This window comes from Lucilia sericata, unplaced genomic scaffold (genome assembly GCF_015586225.1).
Source record: "Lucilia sericata isolate MDLA Ls3-8-SP2 unplaced genomic scaffold, ASM1558622v1 Contig000265F_arrow, whole genome shotgun sequence".
Taxonomy (NCBI): domain Eukaryota; kingdom Metazoa; phylum Arthropoda; class Insecta; order Diptera; family Calliphoridae; genus Lucilia; species Lucilia sericata.
The window spans coordinates 95,184-107,415 of record NW_023994290.1 but is presented as its reverse complement, the minus strand read 5'-3'; the positions used below and the strand labels follow the sequence as shown (position 1 = coordinate 107,415).

The following is a 12,232-nucleotide window of genomic DNA, read 5'->3' as shown; positions in this document are numbered from 1 at the left end:
ATCAAATAGTTCTAGTTTCGATCATCAGCCTTTAAATAGTCTCAGTTCCAGTTGTTTCGATCATCAGCCTTTAAATAGTCTCAGTTTCAGTTGTTCACCTTCACAAAGTTTCAGTTTCAATCGTCAGCCTTCAAATATTAACAGTTTTAATCATTTGCTTTTCATTAGTCTTACTTGGAGTCGTCGGCCTTTAAATGGTTCCCATGGTTTTCAATCGTAGATCTTTAAAATGTTCCAGTTTCTATTTTTGGCCTCTTGATAGTCCCCTTTACAACCGTCGGCCTTCAATACCATTCAAATCGGCCTTTAAATAGTCCCAGGTTCAATCTTTGACCTTTAAATAGTTCCAGTTTCAATCTAGACTTTTTATTTTGTGCCATGTGTAGCGCCCTTTTAAAATTCGTTATGGTCTTGCTTTCCCCTTTTGTTGTTACTATGTTATTGCTCTGTTTGTTAACTCTTTCTCTAGGTTTTTGTGTTGGCTCTCCCTCATTCTCTCTTTTAAACCTTTATTCTCTCCCTCTTTAAGCCATCAACTAAACATTGTAAACTAGTATTGAAATTTAATAGTTGTTTTTGTTATATTACCGTTTTTTGTTGTTATTATTGTTGTTGCTTTTGCCGTTGCTTTTTCTGACCATTAAATGTTGTATGAGTTTTTAGTTTGTTGGCGTGTTTTGTTGCTGTTTTTTCTTCTCGTTTACTTTTTTTTATTATTTTTTTTTTTTGTATTTTTATACTGTTTGAGCCGAGTTTTATTCCTGACAGTCACAGTCAGAGTTTGGTACGTTAAGCGTGAAGTGCGCGTTAAAACGAATTTTAATTTAAAGAAAATTTTATATAGAAATCAAACGAATTTTTGAGTAAATCATATAGAATTGTTTTTTTTTATTGTTGAATATTTTAAAGAAAATACAAACAACCAAATATATTGAAAAAATAAATAAATAAATAAATGTGTAAATAAGAAAACAAAACGCGTTCGTTCTCGAGTGTAATTTATGTATGAATTTTTGAATTTTTATTGAATATTGATAAAATAACCAAAAAAAAATTAAAGGTTTCTAAGGTGACACCACACAACCTTTGGTGATGAAATAAATAAATAAATATAAAATTTTAAATTGAAAAAAATTGAAAAAGAAAAATTAAAAAAATTTAAACAAAAATTACACAGAAAAAACTGAAAAACGATTTCAATTACCAAAACCTCGTTTTCAATTATTTTATTTATTGAAGTTCAACCTATAACAAAAAATGTATATTCAATTACTACTTATAATTGATTTCGTATAAAAAATTTTTATTTTTTTATATTTTTGTTGTTGTTAAATACGTATTTGATTATACATTTTTATGATTCAAATACAAAATGAATTGAACCCTTTTAAAATTTTCGATTAATCGTTTAATTGAAAATTTCTCTAAATTAATTTTTTCTGTGTATGAATAAAAGTTTTTAAAAATAATAAAATATTTAAAAAATTATAAAAAATATATAAAAATTTATTTAAATTAATTTGTGTTTATACAAAAAACTTGCTTTAGTTTTTTCTACGAAAAATATTTAAAAATTCTTTGCTGTTGTTTTTTCGTGCGAGCCCTGCCGTTAAACAAATATTTTTGTTATTTTGACAAAAAAAAAACATGTTTTAAATTTGCATTTTTTAATACAAAAAAAAATTTGCATTTTTTCATGGTGACATGTGTGAATTTTTAAGATAAAATAATAACAAAAAAATAACTTTTGTTGTGAACCTAAATAACTTTAAAAGAATTCCCAGAAATGAAAAAAAAAAAAAATTCAAAAAATATAAAACAATTTTAAAAAAGTATCTTAAAGTTAAAAATAGTATCTTTTAGTGGATTTTGAGTCAATTATAAAAAAATTTTTCATTTTTAAGTTAACTAAAACAATTTGTTATCATTTTTCATGTTTTAAAGCAAATTTTAACAACATTTTTGCAAAAAGTATCTTAAAGATACAAAAGTATCTTTTAGTGTTTTTTAAGAGATTTATTACAAAATGTCTAAGCGTATTGAAGCAATTTCTTAGCATTTTTCATCAATTTAAATACATTTTTGAGAAATTTTGAAAAACAATCTGAATGATCAATCTGAAATCTGATTTTAGCAAAAATATCTTCAAGATAACAAGTATCTTTTAGTGGATTTTTGGTTATTTACTGAAACATTTTTTATTGTTAAGGTAAACAAAGCAATTTGTTAAATTACTTCAACTTTAAAAAGAAATTACTAAAATTCTTGTTTAAAAAAAATTTAAAATTTTAACAGAATTTCAAAAAGTATCTCAATGATAAAAAGTGCTCTTCTAGTTCTGTTCTAGTTCTGTTCTAGTTATGTTCTAGTTCTGTTCTAGTTATGTTCTAGTTCTGTTCTAGTTCTGTTCTAGTTCTTCTTTAGTTCAGTTCTATTTCAGTTGTAGTTTAGTTGTAGTACTGTTCTGTACTGTACTGTTCTGTACTAGTTCTGTTCTAGTTGTGTTCTAGTTCTGTTGTAGTTCTGTTCTAGTTCATTTGTAGTTTAGTTGTAGTTCTTTTTTAGTTCTGTTCTAGTTCAGTTCTAGTTCAGTTCTAGTCGTCTAGTTCAGTTCTAGTTCAGTTCTAGTTCAGTTCTAGTTCAGTTCTAGTTCAGTTCTAGTTCAGTTCTAGTTCAGTTCTAGTTCAGTTCTAGTTCAGTTCTAGTTCAGTTCTAGTTCAGTTCTAGTTCAGTTCTAGTTCAGTTCTAGTTCAGTTCTAGTTCAGTTCTAGTTCAGTTCTAGTTCAGTTCTAGTTCAGTTCTAGTTCAGTTCTAGTTCAGTTCTAGTTCAGTTCTAGTTCAGTTCTAGTTCAGTTCTAGTTCAGTTCTAGTTCAGTTCTAGTTCAGTTCTGGTTCAGTTCTAGTTCAGTTCTAATTCAGTTCTAATTCAGTTCTAATTCAGTTCTAGTTCAGTTCTAGTTCAGTTCTAGTTCAGTTTTAGTTCGTCAGTTAGTAGTTAGTTAGTTAGTTAGTTAGTTAGTTAGTTAGTTAGTTAGTAGTTAGTTAGTAGTTAGTTAGTTAGTTAGTGTTAGTTAGTTAGTTAGTTAGTTAGTTTAGTTAGCTAGCTAGTATAGTTAGTTAGTTAGTAGTAGTTAGTTAGTTAGTTAGTTAGTTAGTTAGTTAGTTAGTTAGTTAAGTAGTTAGTTAGTTAGTTAGTTAGTTAGTTAGTTAGTTAGTAGTTAGTAGTAGTTAGTTAGTTAGTTAGTTAGTTAGTTAGTTAGTTAGTTAGTTAGTTAGTTAGTTAGTTAGTTAGTTAGTTAGTTAGTTAGTTAGTTAGTTAGTTAGTTAGTTAGTTAGTTAGTTAGTTAGTTAGTTAGTTAGTTAGTTAGTTAGTTAGTTAGTTAGTTAGTTAGTTAGTTAGTTAGTTAGTTAGTTAGTTAGTTAGTTAGTTAGTTAGTTAGTTAGTAGTTAGTTAGTTAGTTAGTTAGTTAGTTAGTTAGTTAGTTAGTTAGTTAGTTAGTTAGTTAGTTAGTTAGTTAGTTAGTTAGTTAGTTAGTTAGTAGTTAGTTAGTAGTTAGTTAGTTAGTTAGTTAGTTAGTTAGTTAGTTAGTTAGTTAGTTAGTTAGTTAGTTAGTTAGTTAGTTAGTTAGTTAGTTAGTTAGTTAGTAGTTAGTTAGTTAGTTAGTTAGTTAGTTAGTTAGTTAGTTAGTTAGTTAGTTAGTTAGTTAGTTAGTTAGTTAGTTAGTTAGTTAGTTAGTTAGTTAGTTAGTTAGTTAGTTAGTTAGTTAGTTAGTTAGTTAGTTAGTTAGTTAGTTAGTTAGTTAGTTAGTTAGTTAGTTAGTTAGTTAGTTAGTTAGTTAGTTAGTTAGTAGTTAGTTAGTTAGTTAGTTAGTTAGTAGTTAGTTAGTTAGTTAGTAGTTAGTTAGTTAGTTAGTTAGTTAGTTAGTTAGTTAGTAGTTAGTTAGTTAGTTAGTTAGTTAGTTAGTAGTTAGTTAGTTAGTTAGTTAGTTAGTTAGTTAGTTAGTTAGTAGTTAGTTAGTTAGTTAGTTAGTTAGTTAGTTAGTTAGTTAGTTAGTTAGTTAGTTAGTTAGTTAGTTAGTTAGTTAGTAGTAGTTAGTTAGTTAGTTAGTTAGTTAGTTAGTTAGTTAGTTAGTTAGTTAGTTAGTTAGTTAGTGTTAGTAGTAGTTAGTTAGTTAGTTAGTTAGTTAGTTAGTTAGTTAGTTAGTTAGTTAGTAGTTAGTTAGTTAGTTAGTTAGTAGTTAGTTAGTTAGTTAGTTAGTTAGTTAGTTAGTTAGTAGTTAGTTAGTTAGTTAGTTAGTGTTAGTTAGTTAGTTAGTAGTTAGTTAGTTAGTTAGTTAGTTAGTTAGTTAGTTAGTTAGTTAGTTAGTTAGTTAGTTAGTTTAGTTAGTTAGTTAGTAGTTAGTTAGTTAGTTAGTTAGTTAGTTAGTAGTTAGTTAGTTAGTTAGTTAGTTAGTTAGTTAGTTAGTTAGTTAGTTAGTTAGTTAGTTAGTTAGTTAGTTAGTTAGTTAGTTAGTTAGTAGTTAGTTAGTTAGTTAGTTAGTTAGTTAGTAGTTAGTTAGTTAGTTAGTTAGTTGCCCAATGTTGAAATTTCTTGTAAGAAAAACTTTTTTAATTTCTTTTTGAGTCTAATTCTTTCTACTTTTTTTTTTGTTTTTCTCTTCTTTTGCTGGCGTTAATAAATAACTTTGAACTTTCAAAATTGTACTTTTTTTAGAAACACCAAAAAAATTAATGTTTTTTTTTTCACTCACAACTAAATTTAAAATAAATAGCAGGACAATTTACACCTTTAATTTATTTACTTCGGCATTTTTGTTTTGCTTTTTAGTTCGTTTTTTTCTCTGTTTTTCAACTTAATGTGTCAATTTTTTAATGATTCGTAATTAAAAACTCATTACTATCGTGACTTTTCGGCTGAAGCAGTAAAGAGAAGAAGATGAAAGAAATTTTGTTGGAATAAAAATGAAAGTAAACTAACCATGAAATCGGGTTAAACAAATTAAGATACATTTCATTAATTGAATATGAAGTAGTTGAAGATGATGTGTTGTTGTGTACGAATGATTAATTTAACTAAAAAGTGTGAAAAATTAAGAAAATTTAGAGCAATTGATTAGAAAAAGTGAAAAATATTATGGTGGAATTGTAAAAAATATATATAATTTTGCTTAAAGAAACATTTTGGTATCATAAAAGCGTATTGAGGATTATAAAGATACATTTTGAGAATACTGTTCGAATATTTAAGATACTGATCGTATCTTGAAGTTGCTGATCATATCTCAAAGATACTGATCGTATCTTAAAGATACCGATAGCATCTTGAAGACACTGATCAGTTCTAGTTTCTAATCAAATTTTCCTCTTGAATACAATTTTGCACTTACTTTTTCAAAAATCTCAATAAATTTACTTGCACTAGATTTTAGATTTTAAAGCACCAACAAAAAAACACTTCAGAAAAATGTCTACTTACTACATTTAGCATAAATTATAAAATCGTTCACTCTCTTCACAAACTAAAAAAAAACACAAACACTTTAAAATACCGTTCACTTAAATCAATTACATTCACAGCAACGGCAACAACAACAACAACAAAAATAAATCTCTAAAAAATCTCATCAAATACAACAACAACATCACTTTATAAATATGTATAAATAACAACAATCTAAAAGTAAATAAATTACAATAAAAATAAATCTTTATAATAAGAAAAGTGCAGAAAAAAATAAGATTCAGCGGACACACAAGTGCACGAGACAGAAATCACAAAATTCCTGAATACAATTAGAGACTGGTGGCGGCAGCAACCGGCTGACGCTGCTGCTGCTACAGAAGCCGAAGCAGTAAACTGTCTACACTAGTCTTTAAAATTGACAGCAATTGTCGTCAGTGTGTGAGCTGCAATTTAAGAGGATTCCCCTGCCCCTGTGAGACACTTTTTCTAAGTATCATTAGTGATCGTGCTTTAGAATTGTAACTAAATTAGATGAAGGGCCTTCTTTCCCCTCGTAGTTTCTTTGGAGAGAGGCATAACTGTAAATTAAAGGAAAACACTGTTCTCATAAACAAGAGAGAGACGTATGAGTGTGATATTTGAGAGTACGCCCCGTAACAAGGATGGGAAAATTTGTACTAAACAAATAGAGAATTAGAACTGATCTACAACTGGACCTGAAATAAACTTTAACTGATCTACAACTGAGCAGAATTGATATACAATTGAACGGGAAATAAAACTTAACAGATCTGTAACGAAAGTAGAACTGAAATAGAACTGAACTAGCACATAACTAAAACTGAACTAGAACTGAACTAGAACTGAACTAAAACTGAACTAGAACTCAAGTAGAACTGAACTAGAACTGAACTAAAACTGAACTAGAACTCAAGTAGAACTGAACTAGAACTGAACTAGTACTGAACTAGAACTGAACTAGAACTGAACTAGAACTGAACTAGAACTGAACTAGAACTGAACTAGAACTGAACTAGAACTGAACTAGAACTGAACTAGAACTGAACTAGAACTGAACTAGAACTGAACTAGAACTGAACTAGAACTGAACTAGAACTGAACTAGAACTGAACTAGAACTGAACTAGAACTGAACTAGAACTGAACTAGAACTGAACTAGAAACTGAACTAGAACTGAACTAGAACTGAACTAGAAACTGAACTAGAACTGAACTAGAACTGAACTAGAACTGAACTAGAACTGAACTAGAACTGAACTAAACTGAACTAGAACTGAACTAGAACTGAACTAGAACTGAACTAGAACTGAACTAGAACTGAACTAGAACTGAACTAGAACTGAACTAGAACTGAACTAGAACTGAACTAGAACTGAACTAGAACTGAACTAGAACTGAACTAGAAACTGAACTAGAACTGAACTAGAACTGACTAGAACTGACTAGAACTGAACTGAACTGAAATAGAACTGACTAGACTGCACTAGACTGAACTAGAACTGAACTAGAACTGAACTAGAACTGAACTAGAACTTGAACTAGAACTGAACTAGAACTGAACTAGAACTGAACTACTGACTAGAACTGAACTAGAACTGAACTAGAACGAATAAACTGAACTAGAACTGAACTAGAACTGAACTAGAACTGAACTAGAACTGAACTAGAACTGAACTAGAACTGAACTAGAACTGAACTAGAACTGACAGAACTGAACTAGAACTGAACACTAGAACTGAACTAGAACTACTGGAACTAGACTGAACTAGAACTGAACTAGAACTGAACTAGAACTGAACTAGAAACTGAACTAGAATGAACTAGAACTGAACTAGAACTGAATAGAACTGAACTAGAACTGAACTATGAACTGAACTAGAACTGAACTAAGAAACTGAACTAGAACTGAACTAGAAACTGAACTAGAACTGAACTAGAACTGAACTAGGAACTGAACTAGAAACTGAACTAGAACTGAACTAGAACTGAAATAGAACGGAACTAGAACGGAACTAGAACTGAACTAGAACTGAACTAGAACGGAACTAGAACTGAACTAGAACTGAACTATAACTGAACTAGAACTGAACTAGAACTGAACTAGAACTAGAACTGAACTAGAACTGAACTAGAACTGAACTAGAACTGAACTAGAACTGAACTAGAACTGAACTAGAACTGAACTAGAACTGAACTAGAACTGAACTAGAACTGAACTAGAACTGAACTAGAACTGAACTAGAACTGAACTAGAACTGAACTAGAACTGAACTAGAACTGAACTAGAACTGAACTAGAACTGAACTAGAACTGAACTAGAACTGAACTAGAACTGAACTAGAACTGAACTAGAACTGAACTAGAACTGAACTAGAACTGAACTAGAACTGAACTAGAACTGAACTAGAACTGAACTAGAACTGAACTAGAACTGAACTAGAATGAACTAGAACTGAACTAGAACTGAGCTAGAACTATACTGAACTAGAACTGAACTAGAACTGAACTAAACTGAACTAGAACTGAACTAGAACTGAACTAGAACTGAACTAGAACTGACTAGAACTGAACTAGAACTGAACTAGAACGGAACTAGACTGAACTAGAAACTGAACTAGCACTGAACTAGAACTGAACTAGAACTGAACTAGAACTGAACAGAACTGAACTAGAACTGAAGCTTAGAACTGAACTAGAACTGAATTGGAACTGAGACTAGAACTAAACTAAAACTGAAGTAGAGTTGATCTGTAATTGACCTTGAATTGAAGTAAATTGATCTGCATTGTAGTAGAACTGAAGTGATCCTTAAGTGATTTAGAAGGGATCTACAACTGAAGTAAACTTGATCGTAAAATTGGTTATTAACGGAACTGATCTACAACTAAACTGGAACTGATCTTTAACTGAAACTGCAATTGTAATAGAACTGAAGTGATCCTTAAGTGATTTAGAAGTGATCTACAACTGAAGTAGAACTTGATCGTAAAACTGATCATTAACAGAACTGATCTACAACTAAACTGGAACTGATCTTTAACTGAACTACAAGTAATCTTTATGTGAAATAAAACGGATTTTTAATGGAACTAGAACTTAATAAGTAGTGATCTTAAGTAGAACAGATCTATAACTTAACTGATCTTTAACTGTAGTTAAACTGATGTCAAAATGTTCCATCCCTGTATTTAGACATTTTCTGTTAAAATTGTGGCAGTTTTGTTGTTGCAAAAGTGCATCATCTCTTGGCAACTCTTCACACACTCCAAAAGTTCAAATCTTTTAAAAACCTCGAGAGTAAATACAATGAATGAATGGGATTTAGGCAAACTCTCAGACATCCAACATACACGTTTACATATATGGTCAAGGGAGTATAAGGGGAGCAACATTAGTTTAGTTAGCTGGTTGTTGTTGTTGTAGGGACAGACTTGTATTGTTTTTTTTTTTTTTGGTTTTATCAAGCAAACAACATCTCCTTCTGTATTGACGCGTGCTCTTTGCTTTTCGTTGTTGGTTTTGCTTTGATGCTCGTGTGATTTGTTTACTTTAGGCAAAAGTCGTCGTGGTTTTTTGTTGTTGTTGTGTTGTTGTTCTTGTTGTTTTTGGGGCTTTTATGTTTATATTGTTGTTTATGCGAAAATAAACATACGTTACGATCGATCAAGTTCATTGTGCGTCGTTGACAATCTATGTTATGGCTTCTTTGGTTTTTTTTTCATGTTGATGCAGCAATTTTGTTGTTGTTGTGATTTTGGGATGCCTTTCGGGAGTGAGAGGCTGCATATACACACATACTATAAATCTTACTATTTTCTCCATTTACTTTCACAAAAAAACCAACAGCAACAACAACATTTTATATATGAAAATAATATTAATAATGATTATGATGATGATGCTGCTGCTGATGTTGTTGTTGATGATGATTGTGTTGTTGATAATAAATGCATTTTTATAAAGAGTTGTTGTTGTTGCTGCAGTTCGCTCTTTTTAGTTGTGTGTAAGTTTTTTTTTTTGCTTTAAACAGTGTCATTGATTTTAGTTGAATTTTTTTTTATAAAATTTTGTCTGCATTTCAATTGCAATTTAATTTTTTTCTGTTTTTGTTGCAAATTCATTTGATTTTTGCCTTTACTCGTTTAACATTAAACTTTGAGATTGTTTCTTTAGTATTTTGTTTGCGTTTTTGTCGTTTATTTATCTTCGAAACCCGGAACTTTAAAGGAATTCCATTTTTTTTGTTGTATTTGATGATGTGTTTTCATTTAAAATTAAAAATACTTTGCCTTTGTTGTTGTTGCTGTTATGTGTCTCCATTTTTTTTGATTGGAAATCAATTAAAGTGCAAAATAAAATAGATTTATGTTAAGTTTTACACAAGACAAAAGTAGAAATGGGGAGAAAAGGTTCATTAACGTCTAAACTTTGGAAAGGAATAATACAACGGGCGAACGCATGAAATAAGTGAATAATTTGAAAAAAGAAATTTTTATACCAAAAATTAAATAATTAAACAAAAATTTTAATTTATATTTAAAAAAAAATTAACCAAAATTAAAAAATAAATCTAAAAATTATATATATCACAAAAATAAAAATTTTATTTCTAAAATAATAAAAATCGCAATGATACAAAAGTATTTTAATGATCAACGAACAAAAATTATATCTAAAACAATAAAAAACGGAGATTTTTAATAAAACATAATAAAATCATCACATTGTTTACAATTAAATACAAAATTCAGGGCAAAAGATACAAAAGTATCTTTAAGATATATTATAAATTTAAATACTAAAATCAACGTTTTTAAGTCAAATATATAAAAACAGAAGTTCTTAAATAGTAAAATGAGGCAAAAATATATAAAGTATCTGAAAGATAAATTAAAAAATTTCATAAATTTTTTTAGTGCTTTTAATCCAAAACTAAGGAAATAAAAACTACAAAATACAAAAACTATCTTTGGGATAAAATTATAAAGTTCTAATATTTTGACTAGACTATATAGACTAGACTATAGACTAGACTATAGACTAGACTATAGACTAGACTATAGACTAGACTATAGACTAGACTATAGACTAGACTAAAGACTAGACTATAGACTAGACTATAGACTAGACTAATAGACTAGACTATAGACTAGACTATAGACTACACTATAGACTACACTATAGACTAGACTATAGACTAGACTATAGACTAGACTATAGACTAGACTATAGACTAGACTAGACTAGACTATAAGACTAGACTAGACTAGACTATAGACTAGACTATAGACTAGACTATAGACTAGACTATAGACTAGACTAGACTACTATAGACTAGACTATAGACTAGACTATAGACTAGACTTAGACTAGACTATAGACTAGACTATAGACTAGACTATAGACTAGACTATAGACTAGACTATAGGCTAGACTATAGGCTAGACTATAGACTAGACTATAGGACTAGACTATAGGACTAGACTATAGACTATAGACTAGACTATAGACTAGACTATAGACTAAGACTATAGACTAGACTATAGACTAGACTATAGACTAGACTATAGACTAGACTATAGACTAGACTATAGACTAGACTATAGACTAGACTATAGACTAGACTATAGACTAGACTATAGACTAGACTATAGACTACTAGACTAGACTATAGACTAGACTATAGGACTAGACTATAGACTAACTATAGACTAGACTATAGACTAGACTATAGACTAGACTATAGACTAGACTATAGACTAGACTATAGACTAGACTATAGACTAGACTATAGACTAGACTATAGACTAGACTATAGACTAGACTATAGACTAGACTATAGACTAGACTATAGACTTGACTATAATTAGTCAAGATTATGGATCAGACTATAGATCAGTTTCTAGTGCCGACAATGGTTCATTCTATAGTCAAGACTAGAGATCGTTCTATATATCAGTCTATACTCATACGAAAATTAGCCTAGAGTCTAGACTATAGATCAGTCTATTAGCAAGATAGTCAAGACTATAGATTATTCTATAGTCAATACTATAGGTCAGTCTATAGTCAAGACTATATATCATTCTATAGTCAAGATTATAGATCAGTCTATAAGCTATACTATAGTACTATATATACTATTGATCAGTCAATAGGCCAGACTATAGATCAATCTATAAGCAATGCTGTAGATCAGTCTGTAGTCCAGACTATAGATCAGTCTATAATCAGTCTTGACTATAGATCAGTCTATAGTCAAGAGTTGTCTATAGTCTAAGGTAGCGAGCGATCTATATTCGACACTAGGAAGTGATCTATAGTCTAGAATATAAAGTGAGCTATAGTCTAGATTAGAGAGTATTAAATAGTCTAGTCTAATTTCTGAAGTCTCTATATAGTCAAGACTAGATATCAGTTTATACTCAATGCAATTGATCAGTCTATAGTCAATACTATAGATCATTCTATAGTCCAGACTATACATCAGTCTATAGATCAGTCTACAGTTAAGACTATGGATCAGTCTATAGTTAAGACTATAGATCAATTTATAGTCAAGACTATAGATTAGTCAATAAGCAATAATATAGATCGATCTATAGTCAAAACTATCTATCAGTCTTTAACCATTACTATTGATTAGTGTATAATCAATACTATAGATCAGTCTATAGTCAAGAGTGGTCTATAGTCTAGGGAAGCGAGTGATCTATATTCGACACTAGAAAGTGACCTATAGTCTGGA

General features: G+C 29.6%; 1 protein-coding gene across 1 annotated transcript in view; it reads left to right on the top strand.

Moving 5' to 3' along the window:
* Nucleotides 1-9,936: 9,936 nt before the first annotated feature.
* The window catches only part of LOC119602934 (myb-like protein X), a gene marked incomplete at its 3' end in the record, with an annotated part of 44,090 nt that continues 41,794 nt past the window's right edge, over nucleotides 9,937-12,232 (top strand). The window contains exon 1 of the mRNA XM_037954740.1: nucleotides 9,937-9,951. The remainder of the gene's footprint in view (nucleotides 9,952-12,232) is intronic.